Source organism: Podarcis muralis, chromosome W (assembly GCF_964188315.1).
Source record: "Podarcis muralis chromosome W, rPodMur119.hap1.1, whole genome shotgun sequence".
Taxonomy (NCBI): Eukaryota; Metazoa; Chordata; class Lepidosauria; order Squamata; family Lacertidae; genus Podarcis; species Podarcis muralis.
This window is the reverse complement of record NC_135674.1, coordinates 19,856,049-19,879,119: the sequence shown is the minus strand read 5'-3', so window position 1 is coordinate 19,879,119 and position 23,071 is coordinate 19,856,049.

Sequence of the window (23,071 nt, the reverse complement as noted above, 5' to 3'; positions counted from 1 at the left end):
AGAAAAGTAAAAATATCAAAACAACAAGGAAAGCCAAGTATACCCGCAGTAATCGAAGCATACATTGGCAGAAATTGTTCAAACTTCTTCCCTCGGCCCCAAATAAATCGACCACACGGGGCAGCAAAAAGAAGGGAAAAAAGAGAGAAACAAAGATAGTTACACAGCAACCGGCCAAGGAGGACTCGCCAAGGCTGATTCCAGTAGCAAGTGAGAAGGCAGAAGTAACAATTCAGCCCCTGGATAACCAACTATTTAACAAACCTGATGCTGCGGAAGTAGAGGCCTCTACCTATGAAGGCAATAAAACACTTAGCAAATCGAACAGCGAGGAAGAGGAAGCGTTCAGTAGAGATGATACCCCCCTTCAGACCTGGCAAGCCTCCAGTCAGGAAAGAGATTGGAATTTGATCCTAAATCCCCAAAAATTGGTATTCACGAACTTCCCGAAGCCTAAGGGCTTCCTTACAGGGAAACAGCGAATAATGAACTTTGTATCTAGCCTAAATGACATACTGCCAGGAATGGTTAATTCTAATGATATCACCTCGGTGGAATATCTACATTATGATGGTCACTCAGTGAGAGCACTGACCACTTTTAGGGATCAGAACCTGGCCAAGTTTATTTTTAGGTCAAGACTTGCCTTTTTAAAAGCACGGATAACAATACTTAGGCTCTTTGAAAATAAGGCTCCTTTGAGCCCCCTTTTGAAAACTAAGCAGGCAAATCTTAGAAAGGGGAAACAACTCTCAAAATTCTGGCCTGACAAACAGAATCCGCAACGCCTTGTGAGCAAAGGTGAGGATCTCTTTACTATGGAAGAAAATATCCTAATTGACCAATTCTGGATGTTCCCACCATTAATACAAACTGACATCTTGGGAAGACTAGACAAGCTAAGATATAAGCTGGCCAAGAGAGCTCCAGGCAACGAGGTTATTAAGGGAGACCAAAAAAAGACCACAACACGTAACCATCAGATTAAAGCGGAGATTAACTTTCCACCAAGAGAGAATGTGCCACCCTTCAAGGAGAGCACTCCATCACCCCCCCCCCCCCCGAAGGAGAAATATCCCTAAGGTGACCCCACCAGACGTATGGGACAAAATGAGATACCTAGATGAAACAGAATTGGGCCAAAATCAGGCCGCAACAGAATATCCACAGAAGGAATTTATGCATAATAAAGATCCGGTGTTCACAAACGTGAGCACTTTGCATCCACCTATTGAAATCATAGAGCGGCTGGATAGCCCGCCATACAAAGACGATAGGCGACTGATACATAAAGCGACAAACCCTAAAAGTACGTTAGCTAATAATTGACAAAGACTCGACTGTGATAAAGCCAATCTTAAATTTTTATCATGGAACATTGCTGGTTGGCTCAACAAGGCGACTGACCAATCATTTGTCAATTTTATTCAAGATCATGATATAGTCTTCTTGCAAGAGACATGGCTAACAGGGGATTTAGATGTAAATGGTTTTGCCTCATTTTCGCTCGCAGGTTCACCAAGCAACAAAGGGGGACGAGTTAAGGGTGGGCTAGGCATTCTAATATCCACAAGGCTGAGAGCATCTTTCGTCGAGCTGGAGCCTCTGAACAGTGTGGCCATGGCATTATTAATGAAATGCAGATATTGCACACTTCTATTGATTAATATATATGCCCCTCCCCAAAGATGCAAGCAGCTTACCAAAATATCTGGCATAGGCTAGAATCATATGTTGATGAGCTAATGAATCAAACTCCTGCAGCGGCAGTGCTGCTGGCTGGGGATTTAAATGCCAGAATTGGCCAATCAGATGAAGCGTTATATGCTCATTTCCATGACGTACCTCCCATTTCTGAAGAAGCCCATTCTATTCCCCCAAGGCTCTCAAAAGACAAGGGCTGCAACTACGCAGGCCTATGCCTTCTACGTTTTTCCAACAATCTGGATCTGACTGTATTAAATGGTCGTGTCGACAGAGAACCCAGTGGGGAATTTACATTTATATCCAACATGGGAGCCTCCACTATCGATTACGTCCTGGTGGCATCTAACCTTTTGAGCAGAGCACGGGAATGTAAAGTGGTGGAGAGGGTTGACAGCGACCATCTACCGCTCTGTTTAATACTGGATGTAAGAAAAGATTTATTTTGCTCTGATAAACTTGTACCCCCATGTTTCGAAAACATGGAGCTAAGATACTCACATATTAAATGGTCCAGCAAATTGAGTGATGAAATATCGGAAAGACTTCACTCAGATACTTTTCTTGCTAGAAAGGAGAACCTCGTTAATTCCCCAACTCCTGAGGCTAGATTAGACATGTTCCGGGAACTGATTTTGTCCCTACAACCTTATCTGACCAACAAAAAAACGCCACGGCAATCTCTACACTCTAATAAATCCAAACCTTGGTTTGACCAAGAATGCATGGCTATGAAACGCCTCCTGCTGGATAAGTACAGGAACTATAGATCAGCGAACTTGCCTTCACTTCCATTAGACTGGTTTGAGTTAAAACGCAGTTATAAAGCTTTGATTAACAAGAAAAAGCTCCAGGCACAAAGGGAGGATTGGCAGTGCCTAGTGGAGGCCTCCCAAAGAAAAGATTCTGCCATGTTTTGGAAAATAATTGCAAAAAACTGGAGAGACTCCCCGATTGAAATCGAATACTCTATACCCGCTGGAGCATGGGAGGCCTATTTCCTCTCATTATATTCATCAAATCAACTGGTCCCAGCTCTGCTTCCTGCTTCAAGTGAATTTGGCAAGGAATGGCCCCCTGTAACCACAGAAGAAATCATTGGCCTTATTCAATCTCTTCAATCAGGGAAAGCCCCGGGTGCTGACAATATCCCACCAGAAATTCTTAAGGCAAATGTTGAATGGTGGGCCCCTGTGCTAGCCGCCTTGTTCACTAGTATAAACCAAGCGGCTATTATCCCCGAGGACTGGGGTTTAGCCATCATCATTCCAATATTCAAGAAAGGAAACAGAACTGAGCCAGCTAACTACAGACCAATCAGTCTATTAAGTATTATTAGCAAACTGTACGCTGCTCATTTATGTAATAAATTAGTGGAGTGGATGGAAAGAGAGCATATTCTATCAGAAGCTCAAGCTGGTTTTAGAGCAAAGCGTTCAACCATAGACCAGGCCCTTATCCTTCAACACCTGGCAGACAAATACTCTAGAAAAGGGGGGTCTTTATATGCAGCTTTTGTGGATTTTAAATCGGCTTTTGATCTAATACCAAGGGACAGACTCTGGGAAAAGCTTGGCGCTACAAACATAGACAAGCGCTTATTACGCCTTATCCGTGGTCTATACGAAAACACCAGGGTGAGGGTAAGATGCGACCGGTCAGGCCATCTAACTAAAGAAATCCAAACGCACTATGGGGTTAAACAAGGATGTGTCCTTGCGCCAATGCTATTTAATTTCTACATCAACTCTTTAGCAGTAAATATGGAGAAAGAAAATGCCCACCCTCCCAAACTGGCAGGTATGCCCCTCCCGGTGCTTCTGTATGCGGACAACGCAGTCCTGCTCTCCTTTTCCTGCGTTGGCTTGAGGAAGCTTTTGAGATCACTTGCTGACTATTGTCAAGCGGAACAACTATCAATAAATTATAGCAAATCTAAAATTATGGTGTTTTCGGACTTCCGGAGGTGGCGCGAAACGGCAATGGCGGTCCTCTTTACTCTGTGAAGAGGGGCTCCGCGGAAAAGGGTCGTCCGCTACGGCAGAGCGGAGACCCGTTAAGAAACCCCACAGGTAGAGTGAGCCTGTGGTCGTGGGACTCGGCGGGCACCAAGAGCGACCTCGGAAACGAAGAAGGGACCCCGTAAGGGGCCCCGGAACGTGGAGGGGGTAGCGGTGCTGTGAGTTCATCGCTCTTTCCGCGGAAGTGAAGCCGCGCGGCTGCTGCCGATGAGCGCTGACCTTTCTTCTTTGAACATCCGATTTGGAACAACATACTCGTGAGTAAGAAATCCGAGAACTTTTGAACTTAAATTTGTGAAATTTGGCTGAAAGCGGGAGACGTTAAAAAGGAAGTCCGTCTTCCGGCTCTGCTTAAAGTATCGAGCAAAGAGTCATCAAAGCTGAAGCGCTGAAAGGGAGTTTAAAAGAAGTTGGAATATACCTTGCAAATTCGGACTTGATTGCCTAAAAGGCAAAAGAAAAACTAAATTGTACTATAAATGAACATAGACTGTGAACTTTCCCCCTTTTTGGTGGATTACAAAGTTTCGAAACCCAGCTCTCGGGCTGCCTGGATACAAAGAACCATCAGACTGCGGTAACTGTATATAAATTAAGTTACATTGGGCTACTTTGCAAGTTACAAGTAAAGAACTGTTGCATGCACCATTGTCAAAAACTTTTACTCTCTGCTGTTTAAAGTGAATTTAAAGGGTCCCTTCCCTTGCTTTGGATTTTACCTAACTTTTCATCTTTTTATTTGGGAATTTAATGGTGGAAACTTTCTATCCTTTTCCCAAATTTCTGGAGAGCTCCCCCTACTGGATTGTGGAATTTGTTAGTCTCTGAGAACTGCTGGTTGTTTTGGAAATTTTAAGCCCTGATGTTTATATTCTGGATTGTCTTTCCCATGGGATTTACAATTTGACCTTGACACTCGGACAGCTGTGGAATGAGTGGTGTACCAAAAACAAGAGCTGCCAAGAAAGCAAAACAAACTGAACTGTTGCAATTAACTTTGCCTGTGCAGACACGTAGATCATCTGTTCCAACTGTGACAGGTCTGCAAGAAGAACAATCTAAACAGCCAGCTTTTGGGGATATGGCTGCAGGGGGGCTAGACCCAGTTTCTAAAGAAATATTGGACCAGCTGGCAGCACTAAACAGGAAGGCTGATGAACAAGCGACAAAATTTGATCAAGTGACAGCTACAATTAATAAACTGACAGATCAAGTCGCTCAAAATACACAGGCAATAGGAAAGATTCAAACAGCTACAACAGAAAATCAGAAACTAGCTGAACAAGCAATTTTAAAAGCAGACCAAAATAAAAAGAAGATAGAGGAATTAAGAGGGGAAGTAAGGCCACTGAGCAGACAGGTCAATGAGCAGCAGGCGTACCTGTCCATGGCGGAATTGAAAAACAGGGAAAGCAATCTTAGGCTTAGAAATATCCCAGAACTTGAGAAAGAAGATTTGATTGGTTTTTTGACAGCAGAATTATCTAAGTTCTGGGGTTTGGCAGAGGAGAAGGACTTTAAAATTGTCACCGCTTTTAGATTGGGAAGAGTGGCCAAGAAGGACAAACCAAGAGACTGCTTGATCATTTTGAGATCTAAGCAAGAAAAAGACAAAATATTAGGCCTACATTTTAAAAACTCACTGGTGATTCAGGGAAAGACAGCAGAAATCTTCAGAGATATACCAAAACAGCTGTTGGATTTAAGAACTACATATAAAGACCTCGCAAGCTTGTTGAGAAACAACTCAATCCCCTACAGGTGGGAGTTCCCTCAAGGATTATCTTTCAATTTGAAAGGGGAAAAGGTAAGAATCAGGATAGCAGAGGACCAAGAAAAGTTCCTAAACGACCACGGGGAGGACCTTCGGAAAGGAGTTGCAGGCGCCTGGTCGCTACCTCCAAAACCGGATCCACTTCCAGACATAGACGACAAGGGAGACAACCCTACTGGTTGACCAACTGATTCAGGATGTCTCTGCAGCTTTTTAGTTGGAACATTCACGGCGCAAATTCCCCTGAAAAAAGAAAAAGGATTTTTCACATATTGAGGAAAGAACAATTGGACGTTATCTGCTTGCAAGAAACACATGTGACTAGGCTCCACAGGAGAGTGCTAATCAACAAGAGACTAGGCCAAGAATTTATTTCATCAGACAAGGTAAAAAAAAGAGGAGTAGTGATTTATGCAAAGGAGACCCTAGCACCGAAAATTATTTTTAAAGATGAACAAGGAAGAATTTTGGCGATCGAAATACAAACACAAGGAGAAAATTTTTTGATAGTAGGAATATATGCACCAAATGAGGGGAAATCGGAATTTTACAAAAAGCTGCATGAGATAATGCTGGACCATATTGATTATGCTAACATCATTTTGATGGGAGACATGAATGGGGTTGTCTCCACCTACATGGATAAGTCACAAAATCAAAATCTGACCCAAGATGGTAGACTACCTAAGACTTTCTTTGAATTAACTGACAATATGGACTTGATTGACATTTGGAGGACAAAAAACCCACTAGGCAAAGAAGGGACATTCTTTTCTGAAGCCCACCTATCATGGACAAGAATCGACCAAATCTGGATAACTAGAGGACTGGCACCTAAGACTAAAAAAGTAGAGATCTGCCCCAAAACTTGCTCCGACCATAACGCCTTGAAAATGGATTTGAGACTGACACCAGCTGGATCCTTCAGATGGAGAATGAATGACACTTTGTTCAGAGATCAGGAGATAGTGGAGAAGGCCCAAAAAACGTTGAAGGACTATTTCGAGATAAATTTGAACACTTCGGTGGAAAAGAAAATAATCTGGGATGCAAGCAAAGCTGTTATGAGAGGGTTTCTGATACAACAGAATTCTATTAAGAAAAAACTCTGGAATGGTAAAAAGGACAAGATTTTGGAGAAGATAAGAGATGGAGAGAAAAAGTTGAGACTCAATCCAAAATCGAAAGAAGTTTTAAGAGAAATAAAATTCCATCAAGCACAATATGCGAAATTGATAAATCAAGAAGTGGAATGGAAAATTAAACAGATGAAACAAAGATCATTCGAATTGGCAAATAAATGTGGGAAGCTGCTGGCATGGCAGCTGAAAAAGAGACAAAAATTGAACTTTGTCACCAATCTGGAGGTTGAAGGAAAATGTATTCAGAAACCAGAAGAAATTAGAAAGTGTTTCCAGAGATATTTCAAAAAATTGTTCACTCAAGGGCCTCAAGCAGAGACTGAGATAAACCAATTTATAAAAAGTCACGGTTTGCAAAAACTATCTCAAGACAAACAATCAACCCTGAATTACAAAATAACACAACAGGAAATTGAAAGTGCCATTCAGAATATGCAATTAGGCAAATCCCCAGGCCCAGATGGACTTACCTCCAAATATTATAAGACACTGAAGGAGCATTTGACTCAGCCACTAATGGAGGTATGCAATCAAATTATGGAAGGGAAGGGAGCACCAGAATCGTGGAAAGAAGCTTTCATCACTTTGATACCAAAACTGGAATCTGAAAAGACTCAACTTAAGAACTACCGTCCCATCTCACTCTTAAACGTGGATTACAAAATTTTTGCTGATATTTTGGCAAGTAGATTTAAAAAAGTTCTGAATGAAGTAATTCATAAGGACCAAGCGGGCTTTCTCCCTGGTAGGCATTTGTCTGACAACATCAGGAACATTATTGATGTTTTGGAGTTACTACAGACAAATTTGAATACGAAAGCAGTTTTGATTTTTATAGACGCTGAGAAGGCCTTTGACAATATATCTTGGAAATTTATGAAGGAAAATTTGGAAGGGATGGGAGTGGGAAGGGCATTCCAAAATGGTATTGAAGCAATCTATTCAGAACAAAAGGCCAAATTGATAGTGAATAATGTGGTGACAGAGGAGTTTAAAATTGAAAAAGGGACACGACAGGGGTGCCCCTTATCACCCTTGTTATTTATCTCTGTCCTGGAGGTGTTGCTGAATTTGATTAGGAAGGATCAGCTGGTGGAAGGAATACAGGTCGGATGAAAACAATATAAGCTGAAAGCTTTTGCAGATGATTTGGTTTTAACATTACAGGAGCCAGAACCTAGTACAAAAAGAGCTTTAGAATTAATTTATGAGTTTGGTCGGGTGGCGGGATTTAAGCTGAACAAACAAAAAACTAAGGTTTTGGCAAAAAACTTGACATCTTCAGAAATAGATGGGTTTCAAAAGGAAATGGAACTAAAGGTGGTTAAAAAGGTGAAGTACCTGGGGGTTAACATGACTGGGAAAAATCTGAATTTGTTTAAAGACAACTATGAAAAATGTTGGTCAGAAATTAAAAAGGACTTAGAAATTTGGTCAAGATTGAAACTTTCCTTGTTGGGAAGAATCGCTGCTGCAAAGATGAATGTATTGCCAAAGATGTTGTTTTTGTTCCAAACCCTGCAGATCGTGGACAGAGTGGAATGTTTTGGAAAGTGGCAGAAGGACATCATGAAGTTTGTCTGGCAGGGCAAAAAGCCCCGGATAAAAGTTAAAATACTAACAGACGCAAAAGAAAGAGGGGGATTTGCCCTGCCGGACTTAAGGCTATATTATGAAGCTGCGTCCTTCTGCTGGATGAGGGATTGGTTTTTATTGGAAAACACTGATGTCCTAGATCTGGAAGGGTTTAACAATGCGTTTGGGTGGCATGCATATTTGTGGTATGACAAGGCAAAGGCTCATAAATTGTTTAAAAACCATATTGTCAGGAAAGCTTTGTTTAATGTCTGGATTAAATATAAAGACTTACTCGAAAATAAGACCCCGAGGTGGCTGTCACCAATGGAGGCTAAGGCCCCAAAAAGGCTTAACATGGAGGGTGGCTGGGCAAAATACTGTGAGATAATAGAAAGAGTCGGAGACAATTGGAAGTTGAAGAGTCTAGAAAAATTAAAAGACAAGGTGCGAGACTGGTTACACTATGCCCAAATACAAGAAACTTTTAAAAAGGACAAAAAAATTGGATTCCAGGTGGAGAAATCGAAATTAGAGACAGAACTACTTGAACCTAAGACGAAAGTGCTTTCAAGAATGTACAATTTGTTGCTTAAATGGAACACACAGGATGAGACGGTTAAATCAGCCATGATAAAATGGGCACAAGACATTGGGTACAACATTATGTTTGAAGACTGGGAAAGGTTATGGACCACCGGTATGAAATTCACGGCATGTACTGCCCTGAAAGAAAACATTATGAAAATGATATACAGGTGGTACATGACCCCAGTCAAACTTGCAAAGATATATCATCTGTCTGACAATAAATGTTGGAAATGTAAGGAGGCTGAAGGAACATTCTTTCACCTCTGGTGGACATGCCCGAGGGTGAAGGCTTTTTGGGAAATGATTTACAATGAGTTGAAAAAGGTATTTAAGTATACCTTTCACAAGAAACCAGAGGCCTTCCTCCTGGGCATTGTGGGCCAGAGAGTGTTAAAGAAGGATAGAACCTTCTTTCTATATGCAACTACAGCAGCAAGAATTCTTATAGCAAAATATTGGAAGGCACAGGAGTTGCCCACGCTGGAAGAGTGGCATACGCAACTGATGGACTATATGGAACTAGCCGAAATGACCGGCAGAATCCGGGACCTGGGAGAAGAGGCAGTGGAAGAGGACTGGAAAAAATTTAAAGACTATTTGCAAAAATATTATAAGTTATATGAATGTTGAGAATTTGCTAAGCTTTGGGAAAACAAACTTCAGCAACTAAATTTGACTATGGTGGAAATTAAGTTATGAGTGTGAAAGGACTAAATTTTAGAGTAATGTTTATATTTTCAGGATTGATGGAAAAGTGAGTACATAACAAGTACCCTAAATCTAAAATACAAATAGATGAAAGTACAAAAACGCATGAAACAAGGTATTAATTTGCTGTTATCTTTTTATTTATGGTAAAGAATGCAGGGGGCGGAGGATGTGAGGAAGTCCAGTGGATTATGAAAAATTGTATGCAAAATGGGAATTTTTTCTTTTTTATGATTTTCTTTTCTTCTTTTTTGTAAAGTCGCTTTTGTTGAATCATTGACGATGTATCTGAACGTGGAAAGAAGCAATAAAAAAAAATATTATTAAAATAAAATAAAATTATGGTGTTTTCAAAAAAAAAGAAGGAAACACAAATGGAGAATTAATGGACATCCTATTGACCAGGTAGCAACTTTCAAATACCTGGGAATAACTTTTCAGGAAAGGGTCTCGTGGCACCAACAGATGAAAAACGCCATTGCCAACGCAGGAAGGGCCAATAAAGCCCTTACAAGATTTTTTCACGGGAAAGGGGGTAAATACGTTCCGGCGGCCTCCCAGGTTTTTGCTGCAAAAATACTCCCACAACTCACTTATGGATCCCAGGTTTGCAGTTTTAAAAATTTTGCGCCTATGGAGGCATTTCAAACAAAATTCTATCGGTGTTTATTGGGGATCCCCCCCTGTGTATCTAATATAGCTGTCCGCTTAGAAGTTGGACAACCACCCGTTAACGCGCGGTTGTGGATTCTAAAGATACACTACTGGTTAAAACTTATTTTTCCCCCGGCCGGTTTGGCTCCTTTAACACTCTTAGACACCTTTCATTCTACCTGGAAAGCTTCCCTGTTTGAAAAGATAAGAAGCCTGGGATTCTCCCCGCAGATCTTGATAGCGGCAGGATATGAGAGAGCCAGAAGTCAAGTGCTCCAACGCATTAGGGACATAGAGCTGCAATGTCATATGGGCAAAATGGATAAACATGCCACAATTAGAGACTTTGGAAGAGGGTTCTCACCCGCAAATTATCTGGCTGATTTACAAATACCTAAGTACAGACACTCCTTTACCCTGGCCAGATTTAACGTTCTGCCCTCTGCCCTGCTGCTAGGCAGATATGAGGGCAAACCATATGAGTCACGTGTTTGCCCATGTGGCTCATCGGAAGTGGAAACAAGTCTGCATGTATTGCTGCACTGTAGTTACTACGAGGATCTACGCCTGACCTTTATTGCCCCAGTTCTACAAAAGCTTAAAAATGTACCAGAACCCCAACGTATGAGAGCCTTGGTAGAAGATAAGGTTCCTGAAATTACGATCAATGTTGCCAAATTCTGTGTAGCCACTATTAGGCGCAGGAAACAAGAGCTTTCCAATGTCAATATGCAGGCGAAGGCAAATACTTAATTTTATTTATGCTGTCTAATTTCAAATTGCTGTTATGGCCTAATCTGTATTGAAATTGTCCTTTGTTGGTTGAGACTTTCCTTGTTAGGCCGAATTGCTGTCATCAAGATGAATGTATTGCCTAGAATGTTGTTTTTATTCCAGACACTCCAGATCCTGGACAAAATGGACTGTTTCAAGAGGTGGCAAAAAGACATATCAAAATTTGTCTGGCAGGGCAAAAAGCCCAGAATAAACTTTAAGATCTTAACTGATGCAAAAGATAGAGGGGGGTTTGCCCTGCCGGACTTGAGACTCTATTATGAATCGGCAGCGTTCTGCTGGCTGAAACAATGGCTGCTTCTTGAGAACACAGACATTTTGGATCTGGAAGGGTATGACAACAGATTTGGTTGGCATGCATATATATGGTACGACAAGGTAAAAATACATAAAGGTTTTAAAAACCATATTGTCAGGAAAGCACTATACAATGTTTGGATAAGATACAAAGATCTACTGGAAAGTAAAACTCCCAGGTGGCTATCACCAATGGAAGCTAAAGAGACAAAAAAACTTAATATGGAGTCCAAATGGCCAAAATATTGTGAAATTTTAGAGCAAGATGGTGAAAGGGTTAAATTACAGAGTTATGACAAATTAAAGTCTAAAGTACGAGATTGGTTGCACTACCTTCAGATAAACGAGGTATTCAAACAGGACAGGAAAATAGGTTTTCAGATGGAGAGGTCGAAATTAGAAACAGAATTGTTAGAACCCAATACTAAGAACTTGTCAAGAATGTATAATTTGCTGCTGAAATGGAATACACAAGATGAAACAGTAAAATCAGCTATGATCAAATGGGCACAAGACATAGGTCATGACATTATGTTTGATGACTGGGAAAGGTTATGGAATACTGGTGTCAGATTTACGGCTTGTAATGCTTTGAGAGAAAACATAATGAAAATGATCTACAGGTGGTACATGACCCCAGTCAAACTTGCAAAAATTTATCATTTGCCCAATAATAAATGTTGGAAATGTAATGAGACTGAAGGTACTTTCTATCACCTTTGGTGGACCTGCCCGAAGATTAAAGCCTACTGGGAAATGATCTATAATGAAATTAAAAAGGTCCTTAAATGGACATTTTCTAAAAAACCAGAGGCTTTTCTCCTGGGCATGGTGGGCCAATTGGTGCCAAGGAAGGACAGAACTTTTTTCATGTATGCTACCACAGCAGCAAGAATTCTTCTGGCAAAGTATTGGAAGATGCAGCAGCTACCCACTCTGGAAGAATGGCAAGCGAAGGTGATTGACTACATGGGAATGGCAGAGATGACCGGCAGAATCCGTGACCAGGGGAGCGAGACAGTGGAAGAAGATTGGAAGAAATTTAAAATATACCTTAAAAATTGTTGTAACATTGAGGAGTGCTGAGATGTTATGGTGTTAAGAAACAGAGAATTGCAGCTGTAAATCATAAATTTAAGGGAATTATAAAGAAGATGAGTTAATTAATTAAATGGAGGGTTGCTGTCAAAAGGAAAAAATAAGGATGCAGAAAAAGGGAGGTATGGGGAAGTCCGGGAAATAAGGTGAAGGAAAATGAGTTTATGAAATAAACATGTTTATTTGTTTGTATGTTTTGTTTGTTTTATTGTTTGTTAGGATATTATGGATCCTAACAAACAATAAAACAAACAAAAAACATACAAACAAATAAACATGTATAATTTCATAAACTCATTTTCCTTCACCTTATTTCCCGGACTTCCCCATACCTCCCCCATAATATCCTAACTAGACTAAAGGATGTCGAGAGACAAAATACTATGGCAGCTGTAAACAAAATTTGCTCCCCCATATTCTATGATTTAAATATCCTAGATAGCAGAGCCAATTATGTCACTAAATTAATAATCCCAGCCCAACGTAGGGCTTTTATGCTGGCCCGTTTGAATGTTTTTCCCTCAGCATTTGTCAGGGGAAGATATCAAAACATTCCCAGAAACAAGAGATTCTGCAGATGTCCTATGAATGTCCCGGACACTGTAGAGCATATTCTCTTTCATTGCCCATTGTACAGTACGCTCCGTCAACGCGTGCTGTCCCCTCTTTTGGGTGGTCTGGAACCCCAGCAAGGTGAATGTGTGGGATTCTGCCTATCCGACGTTGACCAAAGGGTAACGGCGGGGGTAGCCGAGTTTTTGGTAGCAGTCCTCCAAGGAGCAGGTTAACAAGGAAAACCACTGATTTTATATGTATATATATAAATATGTATGTAGCCAACTGCTGCCTTTCTATATATATTTTAAGGCTTTTATATGCTATTTTCTCTTTTATGGTTTTATTTGCATAATGCCTAATAAAGGTTTGATAAGTAGTAGTAGTTATTGTTTGTTTTTATTACATGTTTGGAAAATTAATAAAAATTACTTTAAAAAAAAAAAAGAAATTGTCCTTTGTTTTTTCCGGTGTTATGCTTCGCTGACTAGCTGTACGAGTTAACCTGGTCTGTGACCGTTTAATAAAATTTGATTTGAAATTTGATTTGATTTGAAAGCCTTTTATTTCTTCCTTTATTTCCAATTTTATCCTACTCACGGGTAGTTGCTTTTGTGGCCGGATTGTCACAGGAAAAAGTCAGCGCTCTCCGGTAACGGCTGTGCGGCTTCGCTCCGCGGAAGAAGCAGTTGACTCACAGCACCGCGCCGCTCGCCCCGCTTCGCTCCGGAGCCCGTAGTTGGGTTCCTTTGCAAATTGGGGGGGGGGAAGGTGCCCGCCGAGTCCCACGCTCACAGGCTTCACCCGCCTGTGATTTTTGAAGGGTCCCCGCTTCGCCATAGCGGTACAGACCCGATTCCCGCAGAGCTGGTCCCTCAGAGTCAGAGGGAATCCGCCATTACCGATGGCGCCAACCCGGAAGTCCCTGTTACCTCTAGATTTTCCCTTGCAAGTCGCCACCATTGATGGGAGAGAGTTGCTGGGGGGGGGGGAGTCACTCACTAGACACCCCCCATGAGAATGAGAGTCTCCAAACACACCAAAACCATTGCTTTTCATGTGGCCATCTTGGCAGGGCCTCCCTTTATTCTGGGAATGAGTTGGTTTGCTCTCCATGATCTGGTGGTGTCATGGCACCAGCGGTCCCTCACCTTTGGGTCGGCACACTGTGTGGAACACTGTCTGGGGGAGGAGGAGCCACGAGAGAGAATGGCCAAGGTCGCCATGGTGAGTCTGGGGGAGAAGAAGAGAATTCCTCAGTGTTAGGTTTCCAAGGGGTTGCTCGTGCGCAAGCAGGCAAATCTCTCCCTGGCTGGCTGCTAATGTAAACTTTATCTGTCCGGAGAGCCACTCACCCGTGGCTGACTCAATCGCTGGCAGAATCCGTGAGTGGGCGTTTCTTAAACTTCTTCCAGCAAAGAAGCTCCTTGACGCCCAGTCTCCGCCTTCCCTCTCTGCGCAAAAGCCTTCTGCGCAGAGAGGGCGTGGGCAGCGGAGGACCCCTTCCTTCCCCGCTTGTCCCAGGCAAGGAGTCGTGGGACCGCCTCACCACATCCGACTCCTGCACCCCACTGGAGCTGCGTTTATTCTCTTCCCCAGAAGAGGAGCTGCTTCTCCCGATCCCTGGAGGCTCTCTATAATCCCTCTGGCTTTTGCTCTCTCCCTCCGGCACTGATGGCCGTTCCCTGACACTCGGCAATATGCAGATTTTGAGGAAGTCTTCAGTGAGCGGGAGGCTAACAAGCTACCACCCCACCGACTATATGATTGTCAGATCAATTGGTCCCAGGGACCAAGTTGTATTCTATTCCAAGAAATACAAGATTTGAAGGAGTTTATTGATAAGAACTTGAAAAGGGGTATCATAAGGGAATCCAGGGCGGTAGGGGGTAGTCCAGTGTTCTTTGTGGACAAGAGGGGGACGGAAGAGCGACGTCTGGTGGTGGATTACAGGATTGTGAACAGCCTGACAGAATCCCTGACCTTCCCCATGCCCAGAATTGACGATGTTTTGGCGAGAGTCAGGCAGGGCAGAATTTTTACCAAGCTTGACCTCAGAGGAGCGCACAACCTGATCAGGGTGCAGGAGGGAGACGAATGGAAGACTACCATGTTTACCCCCCTTTGGGCATTTGAATATCTCGTTATGCCCTTCGGTCTACAACGAGGCAGTCCGTGTTTCCAGGCCTTCATGCACCACGTACTGGGTCCCCTACTGTACCGGAACTGTGTTTGCTTTTTGGATGATATCCTGGTCTTTTCGGAGACTGGCGAGCAGCACGTGAAGGACGTTCGGCAAGTGTTGGAGAATCTAAAAGAGTATCAGTTATTCAGTTATGGGTTAAGCTGGATAAATGTCAGTTCCATGCCCGGGAAGTGGAGTTCCTTGGGTATTGGTTGTCAGATCGGGGATTGGCCATGGATCGGGAGAAGGTGAAGGCAGTGTTGGACTGGAAAAGCCCCGAGACAAAGAAGGATGTACAGAGATTTCTGGGCTTCAGCAACTTCTACCACAAATTTATCAAGAACTTTGTGCATCTGTCGGCACCCATAACTGCTTGCCTCAGTGGGAAGAAGAAGTTTGTGTGGACAAAGGAGGTGCAGCAGGCTTTTGAAAGCTTAAAGAAGGTCTTTGCCTCCGAGGAGCAGCTCCTTCACATGGATCCTGGCAAACCTTTGAGGGTGGAGATGGACGCTTCAGATCGGGCCATCGGCGCAGTCGAGTGGAGCAGTGGAGACATTTTGTAATTGGGGTGCAGCAAAAGATCCAAGTGTGGACAGACCACAAGAACCTGGAATATTGGCAGATAGCACACATGCTCTGTCAGAGAGAGATTCGTTGGGTGCAGTTTTTTGCTAATTTTAACTTTAAGATCCAAGATGTGCCGGGAGGGGAGAACATGAGGGCGGATGCTCTATCCCGGAAGCCTGAGTACATGGAAGAGGAAGGGCCACCCGTGGCCAGACAAATGTTCCAGGAGGAAAAATGGACTTGTGTGCGACCACTGGCAGGGGAGGCAGAACTGGTGGAGCTCACCAAGCACGATGAGTTTCCTCAAACTAAAGTTAGGGAGCTCAAGAAAGGTCTGGGAGCAGATGGGGAGAAAGGGGGGCTGTTGTTCTACAAAGGGGCACTATATGTACCGGGAGGGCCCTGGAGGGCCAAAGTCCTCAAACAGCTCCATGACAACCCTATGGTGGGGCACTTTGGGCAACATAAGACCATGTTGTTAGTCACAAGGCAGTTCTGGTGGCCCAAGGTAAGGGAGGATGTACGAGAATATGTCTGAGGGTGCAACAAGTGTCAGAGAGCCAAGAGGGAAAGGGCGGCACCGGCAGGGTTGCTAGAACCCTTACCGACACCGGGGAGACCCTGGGAGGTGGTGTCCATAGACTTCATGACGGACCTGCCCATGTCACGAGGTAAGACAGCAGTCATGGTGGTGGTAGATCTGCTGTCAAAAATGTGTCACTTTGTGGCATGTTCTCATGCAGTGACAGCCGAGGAAACTGCCAAGCTGTTCGTGGATCACGTCTTTCGACTGCATGGGGTCCCTTTGAGGGTAATATCTGACCGTGGAAGGCAGTTCACCTCACGTTTCTGGCGCAAACTCATGAGTTTGTTGCAGGTAGAGGTGAGTTTCTCAACAGCAAACAACCACTCCCATATTCTGCTAGCGATTGAGGCAGACATGAACTTGTGGCTCTGCACTGTAAATAGTTTTGCACCAAAATAAAACCTGTAAAAGACAGGTCGGAGTTCTGACTGGTTACTCACGAGCAACCACCATTGCCATCTGACAGGATTAAACAGAATTCCAATGTGTGAAGTACATTACATCGAACATTTCCATATCACTTGGAAATTACGTTTAAAGGAGTAACACTTGATAAGAAACCTGCACTATTTGGTTAACTGAATAACTCAGATGTTGTACATCAGAAGTAGAGCTTTTGGTATGAGTTCACTGATGGCCTTTCCACTGAAGGTTTCTTAGATAACTGGGATTGAAGAAATTGGATGGTTGAATTTGAGGCAAGATGGTCTCAAGATAAGAAACCTTGTTATAGTCTTGGTGCTTACAGGAGACATAGAACATTATTTTGGAAGTTGGAGTTGACAATTTCTTCAGCTAATCATGTCCTAAAGCATGATGCTGTGAACACTGTTTGGCTATAAATGGAACCGTTCATATACAGCAAAGTATGCACTTGTTTATAGCACAGTTGGTACAGAGATATTCACCAAGCAAAACTGTTAGTATCAAAGAATACATGTTTTTTTTTAATGCATGTCTTAGGGAGGTGGGAATTTGATGGCCCTCTGAGAATAAAAGTTGCTGATTACCCCCAAACACAGCCTATTACTTTCCCATTCCTTTCCACTTTCTGACAGTGTATCTTCTATCCATAGCAGAGGAACTTTCTAGAAAGAGATTGTAGTGGAAATGCGGAAGAATTGTAATCAAGGAGAGGAGGTGTAGGTGGCCTTGTGCAATTAACCCTTCATTTAATGTTGACTTAAGTGCTTGCAGAAACATTCCTATTATTGGAGATGGCCCAGCTGTGGGTTGATTGCTGGCCTGGATCATGGGATTCCCAGACCAGGTGAAGGTAGCATTATACAGTAGTATCTTGTTTTTCTGGAGCCCTGGTTTCTGGCCGAAAAGGACACTGGACAAAGTGCTGCATCTGTGTGCGCATGCGCAGCGGTTTGTGCTTCTGCGCATGCGCGAGCGGCAAACCCAAAAGTAACCCATTCCGGTACTTCCAGGTTTGCAGTGGACTCTCGACGGAACAGGCGCTCGACGAGGTGGATGCTAGACGAGGTACCACTGTAATGCCAGGTACAGGTAGCTGAGTCATTAAGTGTCCCCTGCACGGAGCAGAAAAAAACCATAGAGCTTGAGCAAGGAAGCAGGGAGATTTGAAGCAGACCTACACTATTGCAGGTCCTGCATCACTGGCTGGACTGAGATCCAGTGTTAGAAACTCAGATATATAAGCTAATAGCCAAATACCTTAAACCTAGGTTATGGTTACCACAGGGGAATGTATAATAATAATAATAATTTATTATTTATACCCCGCCCATCTGGCTGGGTTTCCCCAGCCACTCTGGGCGGCTTCCAACTGAATATTAAAAACAGTACAGCATCAAACATTAAAAACTTCCCTAAAGAGGGCTGCCTTCAGATGACTTTTAAAAGTAAAATAGTCCTTCCAGTGAGCAGTATAGGTACCCCTTTTTTTTGCTCTGAAAATTATTTTTCATTTCATTTTTATACCGCCTTATATTTTAAAGATTTTCCCCCCAAAGCGGTTTACAACACATTAAAACATCAAATAAAACAATCAAGAATAAAAGAAATTCAATCTCACATAATGGATAGACCTTCACAGATGAAGGATGAACCACTGTTTACCATTGGTACTGGTTCTCCTGAGAGTCCAGAGGCTGAACCAGTGAGCAGAGAGGATCAGCACCTCATACGCAGGTCTGAGAGAGTTACAAAGGGTGTACCACCAAAGAGGTACTCAAAAGAGTTTGCTAACTTAGCTGTTGCATGTGTTGCTGTTGTAAACAACCGAGGACAGGTTGAAGCAGTGTCTAAGCCAGAGACAAAGACACAACAGAGAGTTGCTATCCAAGGTAATGCAGATGCACTCATTCCTTGGAAGCCAGACAACCAGAGAGGTACACTGGGGAAACCAGTGGCGGCGAGTTCCAAGGGTGGAACTGAAACAACAGGGGAGTGTTATATGTATAACAACTGTTTGTTTTCTTCTCTGGATGAAGCTTTGCTGGCCGCAACACGCATTGATGCTTTTGGGGGAGGTTGTCAGGAAAAAGCAGCAATGCAAAAGCAAGCTGCAGGTGTCTGGAATGCAAAACACAATGTTGATGTCTGGGACTGTGCTCTTGGAAAAGGGGGCAGTCTATTCAGTGTTCTGAGCACCGGATGTTAGCTCAGAGTGTCATCTGACCTGTACTGGAAGTACATGGGTGGAGTTTGTGTGGTCTTCTGCTTGAGACTGGAGGGTACAGACATATTTCTCTGTACTGCTAGAGTGACAGAAATAAAAGGATGTAAATAGATTTCTGTCTGTCTCTTTTCTCCTCCCTGAGGGAAGCAGGGAGGAGGGAAGAGTGTGTGTGTCCCTCTCACGTTGAGTGGGATCGCCGATTTGTGACCTTGCCTGTATCCTGCCGGGGAAAGAGACGGGAAGGTCATCAAGGATCTCGAGCCGAATGCCTGGTGTGAGGCCAGTTCCCTCTGACTGACGGCTGAGAATCCTAACACACCCTCCCAAGCTACTAGGTATTGCAGCCTGTTCCTATGCCACCTGGAATCTAGTATCTCCTCCACCTCACCCCCCTGCTCTCTTTCCACCAATGTGGGAGGTGAGGGAGGTTCTCTGGCACCAATTTGATACCTATGTGCTGGGTTGTATGGTGACAGCAAGGACCTATGAAACACCGGATGTATCTTCATGGTCTCTGGTAGGCAGAGTCTGAAGGATACTGCGTTAATTTGCTCAATCAAACGGTCCTAACTTCCGTGGTTCCAGCTTCCTGCACCTACCCTTAAAGGGCAACCCTTTGGAGGATAACCACACCTTATCTCCCACCTGGATCCTTTCTCCCTCATGTCTATGTGCATCAGACACTCACTTGTAAACTTCCTTAGCTATTTCTAAATTCTCTTTCAGCATCCTATGCAGAAATTCCATTTCTTCCACAAACTCTTCAGGGGCAGGTACCACCAGTCTCTCTTCTCTCCCAGGGAAAGCCCTTGGATGTCCTCCATAGTTTGCCACGAATGGCGACACACCTGTAGATGTGTGCACTGCATTATTGTATGCAAATTCAGCCAAGCTCAACTTCTCTACCCAGTCGGTTTGCTGGTGATTCACATAGCATCGCAAGTATTGTTGCAAGATAGCGTTCGCCCTCTCTGCTTCTCCATTTGTCTGAGGATATCTAGCACAGAATTGCTTGTGAAATTCAATGGGGGGGGGGCTTTTGCTTGTCATGCACAGGTGTGTATTTAAGAAACTGCTATCCATATTATTAAAAATGGCAGACTTGCTGGTGAACAGTCTAGCAAAAGTTGGACAAGATGTGAGCCAGACATAGAAGAGTTGTTGTTGTTTAGTCATTTAGTCGTATCCGACTCTTCATGACCCCATGGACCAGAGCACACCAGGCACTTCTGTCTTCTGCTGCCTCCCACAGTTTGATCAAACTCATGCTGGTAGCTTCGAGAACACTATCCAACCATCTCGTCCTCTGTTGTCCCCTTCTCCTTGTGCCCTCCATCTTTCCCAACATCAGGGTCTTTTCCAGGGAGTCTCCTCTTCTCATGAGGTGGTCAAAGTATTGGAGCCTCAGCTTTAGGATCTGTCCTTCCAGTGAGCACTCAGGGCTGATTTCCTTAAGAATGGAACATAGAAGAGTGCAGGCATGCTAATGTTCATGCATATGAGTTTTAAATGCAGTCACATGGGACATGGACCACCTATGTCTTGTGCCTATGTTTAAATTCCCCCCTAGTAATTTGTGGCACCTCAATCAATGCTCCTACCAGTTTCACACATTTTGGATGTTGTATTATTCTAGTTATATAGGGGCTGTGCTTTTCCTCCTAAACAGCTTTATTCTGAAGTTATGTAAACTGGGTTCTTTTTTATTATTATTTCTTGGTGGTTCTAGAGAAAAAAGAAGAGAACCTCTTGGAAAAACAAAGGGAGTTGTCTCACATGGTTAACTTCTTGAGAGAGTCCTATGAAACGTTAATGAGCAGGTTCCCCAACCTACACTTTGAGTACAGGTAAAACTACAGACTGATCTGTTCCATTAAAATGTCCTATTTTCAGACATGGAAGCTGAGCAAAAATATTCTGATTTTGGATAGAATTGCAGCGCTTCAGTTTGGAAGCTATTAATTAGTCAAGATATTATTTTTATTATTCTTTTTGTAGCACATTTGTTGCATTATGTCTTCCCCCCTTTTTCCTTTATGTTGTTTTTTAATCTGAATTTTTAATAAAAGCTTTCAACATACGATAAAAACTGAACTAATCTAAATAAAGATAGAGAAGAAACAAAACAAAAGAGAGAGGGAAGAAAATGAAGAAAGTAGGAGGGGAAAGAAAGAAAAGACGATAAAGAGCCCTCTATCAGAGGTCAGTCTTAATCCTTACCACTCAAAAGAGGGTGGATCTTCCCAGCTCTCACCTGGGAGCTTCTATTTCTTCTAGCCTCCCACTCTGGGAGTTCTTCCCTTCCCTGCCTCTCCCACAGGGTCCTTCATCAGTCATCCCTCACCTTCCTGGGAGTGTCCTCCTCAACCCAACACAGAGGACATCAAAGAACAAAATACAACCTAAACAAACTCAAACAAACAAAAAAGGACAAAAGCTAAAGATCATAAAAAAGATCATAAAAAATATAAACAAAAGAAGTAGAAAGGGCTTCCAATGCTCCATCTGCCCATTATGTATATTCAGGTTATTCAAAATATTAAAAATTGGCTGAGCGTTAATAGGCAGTTAGATCACCTCGGGTGTAATGAGTTTCAATCTCAAAAATAGTTAAGATGGTAGGTTTTGCTGACCTGATGCCCTAAAGGCTAACCTTAAGGGCTATTTACATCCAATAACAATTCATTGTCTCCATGTGACAAATGACTGCTTTTAGAGTTAAGTGAGGTTCATCGCAATTAATCTCCCTGTCTTCAAAGGGAGAGTGTGATGCCAGAATTCCTCCTGGCTATCATAAATCACCGCATAATTATCTCTGTTGTCAGAGCATCGATAGCTAGTCAGCCATTCTCCCTGCCCCGCCCCCGCCCCAGCTTTATGTTGTTCTCAAGCAATACATTTGAATGGACTGATAATATTGAGCAGCCCCTTCATAGATCACTGCCTTGCCGTGGCGAAGGGGCTTGAATAACTCAGAGAAGCTATGAGCTATGCCGTGCAGGGCCACCCAAGATGGACAGGTCATAGTGGAGAGTTTTGACCAAACGTGATTCGCCTGGAGCAGGAACCAGCAAGCCACTCCAGTATCCCTGCCAAGAAAACTTCATGGACAAAAACAACAGACATATAAAAGTTATGACGCTGGAAGATGAGCCCCTCAGGTCAGAAGGCGTCCAACATGCTACTGAGGAAGAGCAGAGGACAAATACAAGTAGATTCAGAGCTGATGAAGCAGCTGGGCCAAAGCCGAAAGGTCGCTCAGTTGCGGATATGCCTGGAAGCGAAAGGAAAGTCCAATGCTGTAAAGAAAAATATTGCATAGAAACCTGGAATGTAAGAACCATGAACCTTGGTAAATTGGATGTGGTCAAAAATGAGATGGCAAGAATAAATATTGACATCCTGGTATTAATGAACTAAAATGGATGGGAATAGGCAAATTCAGTTTGGATGACCATTATATCTACTACTGTGGGCAAGAATCCCGTAAAAGAAATGGAGTGGCCTTCATAGTCAACAAAAGAGTGGCGAAAGCTGTACTGGGATGCAATCTCAAAAATGATAGAATGATCTCGATACGAATCCAAGGCAGACCTTTTAACATCACAGTAATCCAAATTTATGCACCAATTGCTGGTGCTGAAGAAACTGAAACTGACCAGTTCTATGAAGACTTAGAACACCTCACAGAAGTGACACCAAAGAAGGATGTTCCTCTCATTATAGGAGATTGGAATGCTAAAGTAGGGAGTCAAGAGATAAAAGGAACAACTGGCAAGTTTGACCTTGGAGATCAAAACGAAGCAGGGCAAAGGCTAATAGAGTTCTGTCAAGAGAACAAGCTGGTCATCACAAACACCCTTTCCAACAACACAAGAGATGACTCTACACATGGACATCAACAGATGGGCAGCATCGAAATCAGATTGATTATATTCTCTGCAGCCAAAGATGGAGAAGCTCTATACAGTCAGCAGAAACAAGACCTGGAGCGGACTGTGGCTCAGATCATCAGCTTCTTATAGCAAAATTCAAGCTTAAACTGAAGAAAGTAGGAAAAACCACTGGGCCGGTAAGATACAATCTAAATCAAATCCCTTGTGAATACACAGTGGAAGTGAGGAACAGGTTTAAGGATTTAGATTTGGTGGACAGAGTGCCTGAAGAAC